We start from the raw sequence: 12,675 nt of genomic DNA, 5'->3' as shown, positions 1-12,675 counted from the left end.
GGTTGGCAGGTTATGACTTTCGTACACAAGAGTTTTATATGTAGTGATTAAAGTACTCTTGAAGCAATTTTCCACTTAAAAAGAAGAAGAAGAAAAAAAAAAATGTTTTTTTGTTTCTGGGTTCTAATGAGTTTGTTGTTAATGCTGAATTCTACAAGCATAAATATTTATGAGGATATTAACAATAGTTGTAGCCTATTCTGCCTCAAGATGTTGTCAAGGATGTGTGGATGATGAAAGAAGCTGCAGCCCAAATGTTTAAGTGAAGTTTTGCCAAGTCTTTACTCTCATATTCAAGGTCGTTGGAGAGTTTTCCCTTCACACAGATGAGGCTTTGAATCTTAACTGCCAGGTTCATGTAGTTTCAACTGTTCAGGTGATTTATTGCCACAATTAGTGCAGAGAGGTTTGCTTGTTCTCCTACTAACAATGGAACAATGAAAATGACTAAAGAAATGATAGAGAAAAATTAATTGGATTTATTGCTTCAATCTGATCTCTTAAAAGCATCCAGCATTTTAAATGCAATTTGGTATGGTTGAAATGGGTCAGGAAGGTTAGATTCATTTAGCTGTTTGTGCTTTCATCCTGCTTTATGCACAAATACAGGGGAAGAGACAATCCTAAGACTAAAGCTACAGTATGCTGAATGCCTTTGTCAAGGTTACAAAGTGCTATTACAACAGTCATGCCTGAACAAAAGATCTTTTAGTTGTTACAGCCTCTCTAACCTCCAAATAATTGAGCTCTTTTAAAGTCTCAAAATTCTCCTCACCAAAAACAGTTTGTTTTACACCATAGAAATCCAGAATTGAAGTATTAATAATAACTAAAGCTTCTCAGAATCTACACCGCTGTAATTCCACAGTAAACACCACTGACTTTGCAGATTGCCAGAAGGCAATTCTGAAATGCTTCAGTAAATCAAATCTCAGTGAAACAGGCTTTATTATAGATTTTCTTTTTAATCCTTGACTGCACCAAATAAAACTTACCTTTTCTTCTCATCTTTACTCATCTTTGAAATAATTTTAAAAACTATTAAACGCTGACAGTCTTTAAAGGGTTTTCGTTTTTTAAGTTAGCTTACATTTTGTACTACTGTAGCTTACCTACAGCTTTTATTTTTTGTATTTGATTTGTTTTATACTCACAAATAGAACTTAGAAACATGTTCTTGTCTGAAATGATGGAGTGTGGGTGTTGTAGTCAGGGGCCTCACATTCACAGTAGAGCAGGCTTACCTGTCAGGTCAGTGTCTCTGTCTGTCAGCTCACAGCGAGATGAATGTCTTTCATCTTTCTGCTGATGTTCTTGTCAATACTTTGCTCTGAACTTCTGCCATACACTAAGATTGGGTGGGTATGTCTGTTTACCATTTCTGTCTTTGTTCAATGAAACCAAGGCAGAAGAAAGGAAGAAGTGGAGGAAAAGACAAAATATGACAGTGGTAAATGAAAGATATAATAAAGAATAAATAAAAAACAAACAAAAAACACATTTTTAATTCAATAATACCATCTTACAATTATTCAATAATAAGATTAGGAATTACTGGTAATAGTCCAATTACTAATATGGTTACTGGGAAACAGGTTAGCTAGGGTTGCACTTAGCAGTAACATATTGTGTAGTGTTTAGCAGGTATTAATATAAGCTGCAAAAGAAAAGATGGTACCAGGAAGGACACACACATGACCAGCATCACCGCTTGGCAAGTTTCGGTACCAGTGATGCAAACTTGTCACCTTTCGGTGAAATTCGCCATTTTGAATTCAAAACGGGTCATTTGTGTGATTTGTGTAGATGCGCTGAGTTTTTAAAATTGTTTTAAAATTGTACTGACTCAATTCTGTACCCGCTCGAAGTCACCCGCTTTCAAACTCTCCTGTATGTTTTTGTGTGCACACTCTGGTTTAGAATTACAGAGCCAAAAGTTCCTATTTACAATGTTTTGCAGCATTGAGTTTTGTAGCCAATCACAGGCATCTCTGGCCAATCAGAGGTGTTTACTCTAGGTTAGTCAGAATCCGCTCTGATCTAATTTTTGTTTTTCGCAAGTTTGCGTAGTTCTACACACTCACATATCTTCCTATTATCACAAGACATTAAGAAAGTAAACACAATGTAAATAAGATATTCATTTTGTAGTTAGTTATTGATTATATCAGGAGTTTTCACGTGAGTAAGCTCGGACAGTTACGCTATAAGTGAAGCGCCCTTTGTTCGGTTTTTTACTTCATTCACAGTTTGAAGGAAAGTGTAAGAGGACCAAACCGTCCACATACACTGTTTCAGGAATGACAAACGCAAGTGTAAAAAAAAACAATATTCAATCCACAAAGATAACAAAACTACAGCAGCAACAAGATACTGTAACTTAAAGCTCTCCTTCAATGTGTCCTTTTTAGGCAGTTTTTGAAAATGTTTATTTTTTAATTAAATCTAAAAAAAAAATGCCAAAATATTTAATGCATTATTTAATTATTATACCATTAATAATTAACTTAATTTGTAGGTAATTAGTTAAGTTTTTTAAATAATTTACCATACTAGGCTGTTGGTGTCTGGGCTTATATATATATTTATTTATTTCTAAATGACCTGAGACTTTGTGACTTCCTGCTCTTTCTATACTTCATAGTCATTTTATAATAAATCCAAAAGCAATGTGAAAAAAACTAGGGAGTTGAAATAGCAGCTGAGCTAATGAGTGATCCTCTACTATGGAAGCAGATTGGTCTCAAATATAATTCACGCAAAAAACATGATTCACACATGCGTAGACAATTTCACATGCATGAAACCTAATTCACGTACACACAAAAAAAATTAACGTGTGCGTGAAAAAAAAAATATATATTCACAAAAAGCAATTCACATGCGCAAAATAAAATTATATATTCATAAAATACATTTTCACAAATGCAAAACACAATTCGAAGATATACAACTGTGCACAAAACCTTTGAATGTTTAAAATGTACGAGTGTTCTGAAATGTACAAATCGTCCATTTACTACGAATCCACTCGGATTTGTGTGTGTGTGTTTTTGAGACTTTCCTGGCAGAGCTCTCTTCCCCACCTGGGTCTTTCGTACTCTTTAGCCAATCAGATGCGAGCTTACCATTCAACCAATCATATCATAAGCCACTGAGACTGCATTCAGAAGCTCCCAGGCAATCGGGGAGACGTCAAGAGAGAAGCCCATAGAAGCCCTGGCGTTACATTTTATAATACTATACAAAATAATTAATCAAAAATTACTTTACTCCCTGCTCACTCACCTCGCCAAAGAACTCCCCGCTTAAGCTCGCCGTCTCTGCAAGATTAAACGATGGCAGTTTACACATGACACAGCTACTAGAAGATTTACATCTGTCAGACAGGTTGCTGAACTCATCAAGCTTATTTTGATCTGCACGTCAGAAACGGAATTGCTAAAAATCGCTAAAAATGGGCTTCACTTGTCTCAATTGAGTTCCAATTGGGGTCGCTGTGTCCATTTCTTTTTGACTGTCTATGGATTACTGATGTAAAGGCTTAATTTCCGTTCTAATTAATCCATATTGCGCAAAAGGTGCCGCAGAATCGTGCTCCTTGAATGCACTCTCAGTGGCTTATGATATGATTGGTTGAATGGTAAGCTCGCATCTGATTGGCTAAAGAGTACGACAGACCCACGTGGGAAGAGAGCTCTGCCAGGAGTCTCAAAAAGCACAACACACACAACAAAAAAAATTCCGAGTGGATTCGTAGTAAAAATGACGATTTGTACATTTCAGGACACTCGTACATTTTAAACTTCAAAAGGTTTTTGTGCACAGTTGTATATCTACGAATTGTGTTTTTGCATTTGTGAATGTATTTTAATGTATATATAATTTTATTTTGCGCATGTAAATTGCTTTTTGTGAATATATTTTTTTTTTCACGCACGTTAATTTTTTTTGTGTGTACGTGAATTAGGCTTCATGCATGTGAAATTGTCTACGCATGTGTGAATCGTGTTTTTTGCGTGAATTATATTTGAGACCAATCTGCTTCCATATTCTACTGCCATCTACTGGATATAATGGTAACTTCATGTCATTTTCATCTTAAAGGGTTAGTTCACCCAAAAATCTAAATTAGGCTGTTTTACTCACCCCAGAGGCATCCTAGGTGTATATGAGATTTCAACTTCAATAAAAATCCATTCGGAGTTATATTAAAAATAGAATTTAAACAAAAAACCCCGTTTAATGGCACTCAGTGGGTGTTGCAGTGCATCAGTCCAAAAGAAGTGAAATAAAAAGCGCCTATCCATCAGTGTTAATTTTGGCAAGAAATTTTAATTTAGTTTTAGTCTTAGTCTTTTGACTATAATTCTTTTTAGTTTTAGTCAAGTTTTAGTCATCTGATTTGTATTAATTTTAGTCTTATTTTAGTCTAAAATTGCTTGGTATCAAGTTGACTAAAATTGCTTGGTATTTTTAGTCGACTAAAATAAGACTAAAACAATACCACAGATTTAACAACCAAGTTTTATAAGGTATTCATTTGTCTAGCAATATTGCATGTTTTTAAATACCACAATATTGCTAGATTGTATGTATAATGATAGGATGTTTCAACAGTCACGTTTTCACATGACAATCTAGAAATATTTGTGATAGTGTCAACAAGTAGACATTTTGAAATATACTAAACATTAGTATTAATCAAATGTAATGTAGCATAATTTTATGTATTCGTATGGTGCTCTCTCATCTAAGGGGCTATTTTACAGTACTTTCAGTTCGTAATATTTAATGCTACAAAATCTAAGCCCTGCAGTCTTCCAATTTTGTTTAGCTCGATAACAAAAAGAACATCGTTGTGAATTTACCTTTGAGAAAATGTCCGGGTGGCTCGTCTGTAAATGTCTTTTCAAATTGTTCTGTGTTCTTGCCACGAATTACCCAGCTGTGCCGCATGCTTACACTTTGGTTTTTGTTTTGTTCGTCGTCAAATGTGAAGTGAGCCCACAAGTCTCCCCTTCTTTTTCTCCCGGCTGTGGACATTTTGTCGCTCTTTTAGACATCGGCTGTTTCTCAATTCCAAGAACGCAAAGAACGGACTTGTGTTCTCGTGGAGACCGGTCTTGCCAAGCTTCCTTGGAAGAACGAACTCGGGAAGGATGCGAGAACACACCCTTATGAGTATTGAGATGTGCTGCGTTCTTGCTTTTAACTGACCGCAATAATCAGAGCAAAGCAGCGGCAAATGAACCATAAATATAACATAACATTACAAACAAATGTCATAAGTTATTAAAACATTTCAAACTATTATAGATAACATTTCCATACCGTATAATTGTATATCGTTTTATTTTATAGCGTTATATGTTTAACTATGTCTATGTTAAGTTTATTTTTAATATGCCAGTAAAAATACTGCAGACTTTCTCCGGTCTTATAACTTTATTAAAAATAAGTAAAAAAAAACGGTAAATGTTTACTTTCAAGAGCTGTCAAGCATTTGCGAGAGCGAGTTTAAAGCTTGCAGGCTTCCGTACAGCGGCCGCGCTGTAATTTCTTCTGTGATTTCTAACGGCTCGATTCTCTCAAGTCTGCACTCGATGCATCCTCGATATCAAGAACACATCCGGGCACTTCCATGCGTCCTCTGTACTTGCGTTCTTGAGAATTGGAATTGAACTTCGACGGTTAATGATGACGTATAGCGAGAACACAAGGACGCAAGATCGCTAAAGAACGCATATTGAGAAACAGCCATCGTCTCTTCCAATGCCGTCTTCCCGCGAGCTCAGTCAAAGACTGAATACCTTCGCTTCACGTCTCAATAAGTCAGGCTCTGATTGGTTCTCTTCTCAAGCAGTCTTGCCTGTTCTGTTTTGCCGATTGGTTCTTTTGTTCATTCCTCGCGTCTCTCTAGTCTGCTGATTGGATTTTCGTCACAGTCTATTTTCGTCTCGTCCTTTATCGTTTGACGATAATGTCAATCAATTTAGTCATAGTTTTAGTCTCCATCAGTCACTTCTTTTTTTAGTTTTTTGTTTCGTTTTCGTCCGCAAAAATATATTCGTGACGAAAATAATGACGAAAATATTTAGTCAACGAAATTAACACTGCTATCCATAAAAAAAGTGTCTCATTCGGCTCCGGCAGGTGAACAAAGGCCTCCTGTAGCGAATCGAATCGAATCGAATCTACATTAAATTAGTTGAGTTAACATAATTAGTTATCAACTAATAAAACTAGTAAAGCCGATAAAAACATACCTCAGGTCAACAATGAATCAAGAGAGGCTGTCAACACGGACACTAATTTCAATTGAACAGAACATATGAAGGTCTTTGGATATGGAGGACATAGTGACAGCATTTGCTCATAAGCACCATTTTTAAGCTGACAATCCTTTACTGTAAATATGAAAATTGTACTGTATCTTCAAGATTGTATTTGTACAGTATTGTATCTCCTACCATAAAGATGAAAATTGATATTTTGTTAAAGATTAAGCACTTTGTTTAAAATAAATAAATAAACAATTTGTGTTCTATTATATGTGTTTTAACTACTTTTTGTATGTTGTATAAATATATATCTAGGTAACGAAGATATATTAACAAAATAATCTTTTAGAAGAGCCTCATCTATTCAGTTTTCCTGGGCCCCCCACTTCATCTTGGTTTGCCTCTGCCAATGGGTCAACAGGCTAAGGTGGAATCAGGCTGAGGAAGGGGAGGAACTGAGGAGCTGGATAGAACCAGTGATGGTGACCTGGATCATCCTGAATCATCCTGGATGACCAAAAACAAAGATGATAATCCAAAGCACAATAAACGTTAAAGCTTTACAAGGTAAAGACAATACCTGTCAAAGAACAGAAGAAACTGAGGGCATATACACAGGCTAATGAGAACTAAACAAGGCACAGGTCTACAACATAATCAGTTACTAAGGAGCTAGTGACTAGAACAAAGCAATCAGGAACTAAAACAAGGAGATGCAAACTAAAAGGCCTTAAAACAATGTGACAAGGTTGAGTAAAAATAAACAGAAAATGTACTATAGGGTATATATATATAGGATTTTTTTTTTTTACTGACTAACAAGCTGTGGACAATGAAGGGCTTTCCAGAAGTATGTGTAGCATTACGCGACATACTGTTTTGTGGTGCTGGTTGAAATACTGATTGAGTGATTACATGATACATTTCAGTAAGTTCAACATATCTTCTGATATTATTCTGGTATATATTCGGTCCACATGCTACAGCAATCTGTCATGCCGCATTTAAGAGCGGCAAAATGTAATTTATTGTTTGAACTTATAAAATTGGCAGAACATGAAAGCTAATACTTTTCATATCAAAAGTAACAAAAAACTAAGTTTACTGCAATTATTGATGTAGAAATGCTACAGATAATGTTTAGTAATGTTTTGTTGCGTGCATCAGCTGAAAACACCACAGACTAAAAAATTAATCAACTGAAGATTGACATTTAAAATGAGAAAATAATATTGTACCTGTTGTAGCTAATCCGCGTTGTATGCACAAAAATAGACACTGGCACAATCAAAACATGCCATCGGACAGGCACTAACTAAACATTACCTTTTAGGCCAATGATTTCGGGCCTCCAAAACTGTTTGGTCAAATATTTTTGGGTTGCCAAAATTTTTCAGTAACATATAAACATAAATACAAGAACAAAATAATCATATATCAAAAAGCAAACACATATTGCTGTCTAAGACTAGAAGTATTGATTTTTTTTCTCCAAACTTTATTGGTATCATCTACATACACAGAAATAAAGCACAGTACTGCAAAAATGTTTTTTTTTTTTTTTTTTTTTTTTTTTTTTCAAAATAATGTTGTTTACATGCTTGTGCTGTGCTGTTGTAGCTTGACAAAGTGAAGTCGTATTCTTCTTGTTTTTCTCATCTCAGTTTTAATGAAAAAATGTCTTATTTTCTCTGGGCTGTTGGACTAATGTGGTGTATCATTCACTTTCTTATACAATAGCAGCGCCATGAACATTACTGTATTCTAACATCCGAGCTGTCTACACAGCTGCCCAGAGTCCAACTAGGCCTATATCAATTTGCATTTCAACCAGCTTTGCTTTTCTAGCCCTTAGAAACACATGAATCACAAGTAACTGATCTGGCTCAACAGGGACCCAGTCCACTATGGCCTGTCAACCACGCAAACAACACAATCAGTGTTCTAAAAGCAACCCAGACTTCAGAGCATTTTTTTTTTCAATCTGTCTCATAAAGCCGCAGGGAGTGAGCGAAGGCTTTTAGCTCTTAGAAAAATGTCCAACATCAATACGTCTCTTTCCTACACGCAGGTAATGTAAGGCCAAGTGTCAGCAAAATTCATGTTGTGTGTCCCATGAATCATTCATGCTGTCTCATGAGGTCAGAAAGGTTAAGGTTGTGGCCTTCTGTCAGGTGACATATCAGGTTGTGTGCTTTCAGACAGGCTGCTGTCTAAGCTGTCAGTAACTCCTAAATTATCATTCTTACACATTCTTGCATGCTTTCCATATGAATGATGGACTTATTTTTGGGAAAACCAGGGGTGACTGTAACAGAGGACAGTTGCAAGATGGACGACACATTTTCTGAAAAATAAATAACTAAATAAATAAATAAATGAAAAGAAAAACATTTTTTTCAGTATTGTTCTTTCACATTCTAAAATTAAGGTACTTTCGGATTTAATTGTTAAAGTCTGGAGTAAGTGTTTTGCAATTAAAATGAAATGATTTGATGAAACATTATCTCATCTTGTTGAAAACTGTTGTTTAATCATCAATATATTTAAGTACAAATTATTTAATTTATTTAAAATAATCATGATTTAGGTGAGCTAACACTTTGAAATTGTATGCATTATTAATAATAGTTCAAAAAGTCCCGCACAAAGTAAGAAAAAAAAATATATGCAATGATATTATTAAATTCATCTGTGATGTTATTTGAGATGCAATGAGTGAACTAACTAAAGGGATACTCCACCCCATAATGAATTTTTTGTCATTAATCACTTACCCCCATGTCGTTTCAAACCCATAAAAGTGTCGTTCGTCTTCGGAACACAATTTAAGATATTTTGGATGAAAACCGGGAGGCTTGTGACTGTCCCATAGACTGCCATGTAAGTTAAATTGTCAAGGTTGTTGTTACATTGTTCAACCATAACATAGTCATTATTTTTGTTTTATTCGCTTACAAAATATTATTCTTGTCACTTCATAACGTTATGGTTGAACCACTGATGGCAGATGGACTATTCTGACAATGTCTTTCATACTTTTCTGGACCTTGACAGTGTAACTTATTTGGCAGTCTATGGGACAGTCACAGGCCTCCCGGGTTTCATCCAAAATATCTTAAATTGTGTTCCGAAGACGAACGACACTTTTATGGGTTTGAAACGACATGGGGGTAAGTGATTAATGACAAAAAAATCATTTTGGGGTGGAGTATCCCTTTAATACAAGTTTTTATATAAATATGTTATTTTGACAACTTTTTTAGAATGCAAACCAAAATAAAATGCTTTTATGTAAATCGTTAAACTTTATGAAAACATATTTAATTTTTTAATTAATAAACAACCACTTCAATATTTTGTTATATATTCATTGGAATTAGTAGTTAAACAGGATATAGTAAACAAAACTGTATATTCATTTATTAAATAACTGAAATGCCAGTTTGTTTCTTTTATTTTAAAGTGTCATTGTCGCAGTTACTATAGCAATAAAAATAAGTTATACATGATTACGAGCAAGATTCTAATTCTAACCCTTGCAACAGCAATAACCAGTTCCAAAAGCAAAAGCAAGTTTATTATTATTGTTGTTGTTGTTGTTATTTAATTGAGCTACAGAGATGTTGTTGTTGTTGTTGTTGTTTCCCACAGCATTTTGTTTGCTCAATCAAAGCACATTTCAGGTGCAGATGGTTTGATTTACATTATTCTTGACAAACCCTGTATAGATTTATGAAGAAATGATCCTGACAGAGAAGTTCCACAGTGTGCATCAGTTGAACTTTCATTTCAAAGTACGCTTTGAAGGCTTTTTTTTTTTTTAGTTCGGACCAGCCGTGATTATTCTCCCTTTGGAGTCCCCTACACAGACATCATGTATGCCATTTCAAATGCACTATAGTCTAATCTGTGTGGAGGCTGTTTTTGGTTTTATTGACTTTGCATATATTCTTTTTTGTGCCTTTCTAGTCTATTTTTGTCCTTGTTTGCAGTAAACCCAGGGGTATTTGATTGAGTATGTCATTAGTGTATATTATCACCACAGGATTATGTTCCAACATGACTAAATCTTATCAGAGACCATAAATGTGCCTCCACTGACATTTATTCTGACAGAAATATGTGACTTGCCCTTTAACAGTGAGCGATGTTTAGGCTGATAGCCAAGCCAAGGACATAATGCTATACACTTAAAAACTGGGCTCTGTCGACAGAGGACGTTTTATCCGACCTTTGGTGCATAATATTACCTTCACACATGCATATTAAGATCGCTTTTTTTTGTTGTTGTTGTCTAAAATGAAGAAGTGGAACAGACTTCTGTGGAGGCCCCCTGTTTGGCACAAAATGCACAAATAGATGCTGTTTGCATAATGAAAAATTAATAGAATAGTATTTAAGAATCTTAATGAATTTCATGGTTGTGTGTAATTCTATAATTGATTGGCAAGTATGATATCACATAGTATACCTTTATGCTGTACTATTTATTGTGTGTTTATATTGTCTTTCATGCTGATTTGGACAGCCTTGTATTTACACTTTGTTCAAGGATATACTGTAGTTATAATACCAACCCTACTCTATTCATGTAGATATAAAATGGTAAGAAAATGTGAGGTTACTTGAATCACCAGCAGAGAAAGTTTAAAGGATAAAAAAAATAAAGGAGTAAAACCCAATAAAAAATACTCATTACATTAATCAGATCCAGATTCTTTTGAATTGCTTTAATATCAAACAGTTAAATCTTGATATATAATGGATTAATCCTATGGAATTTTATCATGCCGTCAAACAAAATTGGAGTTAAATTGAATTTGAAAGCAAAATTAATGTTTCACCATATGGACCCCACCTAAATTTGCAAAAGTAACATTCTCAGCTTGCAATGGGCCCATTAGTCATAGATTTTCCTTTATTTCAACTTGTTTATGATTTCTAATTTTGGCAAATATTGTTTATGCTTTTTATTCCTGGAAAATAGAGCTTATGGTAAATAAACTTTTTTTTCCAGCAGTCGTAAAGCTAGTCCTAATTTATGCATCATCTTTTCTGCATCGTGTCACAGAGACCTTGTTTGTTTTGGCAGGTATATCAGGACTAGCCTAGTTTTTGGTTTTATTATGTTCACTGGACTTAGGCTGCCGAGTGAGGCAGGCAAAAATAATTCTGTTGTCAAAATGCTACGCACATTTAAAAAAAAAAATGCTTGAAGAGTTCAATTTATCAAGAGTTGCAGTGGTCTGAAGTATTGTATTCCATCTCTGGTTTGAATACCAAATGAAAACTGAATTCTCTCTCTTATCTCTACCAGAATTGTATAAGCACTGTCAGAGAATTAAATAGTATAGTAATTACAATACTACATGCCATTTTTTCAGAACAAAAATAAACGAGAATAAATTTAATTCAAATAGGGGTTCAGGCTTGCACAAGCAGTTCTTTTAAAAGCCCATTATTCATTCTCTTAGTGAATCGTATGTGTTTGTGTATCCATCCCTCACTGATTAGAATTCCTACAATGCAAACCATTTGTTTATGTCTTATTTATGTCTGTAATATTTAAACATTTTTTTTAACATTTGCAAAGAGATATTCCCTTAAGAAATAGTTTGCACAAAATTTGAAATTAGCTGCAAATGTATTCACCCTCAGGCCATCGGAGATGTAGGTGAATTTGTTTGTTCATCAGGAGAGTTTGTGAGAAATTTAACATTACATCATTTGCTCAACAACGGATCCTCTGCAGTAAATAGGTGCTATCAGAATGAGGATTCAAACAGCTGATTAAAAACATCACAATAATCCAGTTGTCATAATAATCAATTAATATCTGGTGAAGTGAAAAGCTATGTGTTTGTAAAACCAATCCATTAAGGCGTAACTTTAAATTGTCACTTCTGGACAAAATCTTAATAATCTATAATTCATAGTCCATAATTCATAATAACACTTTCTTCTAGGGCTGTGCAGAAAATTGAATCGAACATATTTGCTTAGAATTTTTTTTTATTTATTTTTGATCTGTGCATATTTCTCTCCTGATTCAGAAGAGACAGCTTTTTCACTGAAGAAGCGATAGGAATAGAGGAATCATATTTTATTTAACAGTTTGAAGTTAAAGGGGTCATTTTCATGTTTTCCGTTTTCAAGACCTGCAAAGCTACAAAGCACAGAGTCTCCCACAAAAGGAATTTTTCTATCTAAAAGAGAAGACCGATCCAGACTAGCCGAAAATGGCTCGATTGAATTTTCCCTCACATATCTACCTCACTATGTGGAAATATTTGCATAATACCACCCAAATGGATAAGCAAAAAGAAGGCGTGGTTTCAGGTATCGCAGTAGTGTTGTTGCTGCTATGCTGTGGAGACACTTTGTATTT

At 34.6% G+C, this 12,675-nt stretch overlaps 1 protein-coding gene across 2 annotated transcripts in view; it reads left to right on the top strand.

The window, feature by feature from the left end:
• The window catches only part of st6galnac3 (ST6 (alpha-N-acetyl-neuraminyl-2,3-beta-galactosyl-1,3)-N-acetylgalactosaminide alpha-2,6-sialyltransferase 3), a 94,609-nt gene that overhangs the window by 46,079 nt on the left and 35,855 nt on the right, over positions 1 to 12,675 (top strand). The window lies entirely within an intron of this gene.

Source organism: Cyprinus carpio, chromosome A2, assembly GCF_018340385.1.
Source record: "Cyprinus carpio isolate SPL01 chromosome A2, ASM1834038v1, whole genome shotgun sequence".
Taxonomy (NCBI): Eukaryota; Metazoa; Chordata; class Actinopteri; order Cypriniformes; family Cyprinidae; genus Cyprinus; species Cyprinus carpio.
Note: the sequence above shows the minus strand (reverse complement) of the source record. Positions and strands in the feature narration are given on the sequence as shown.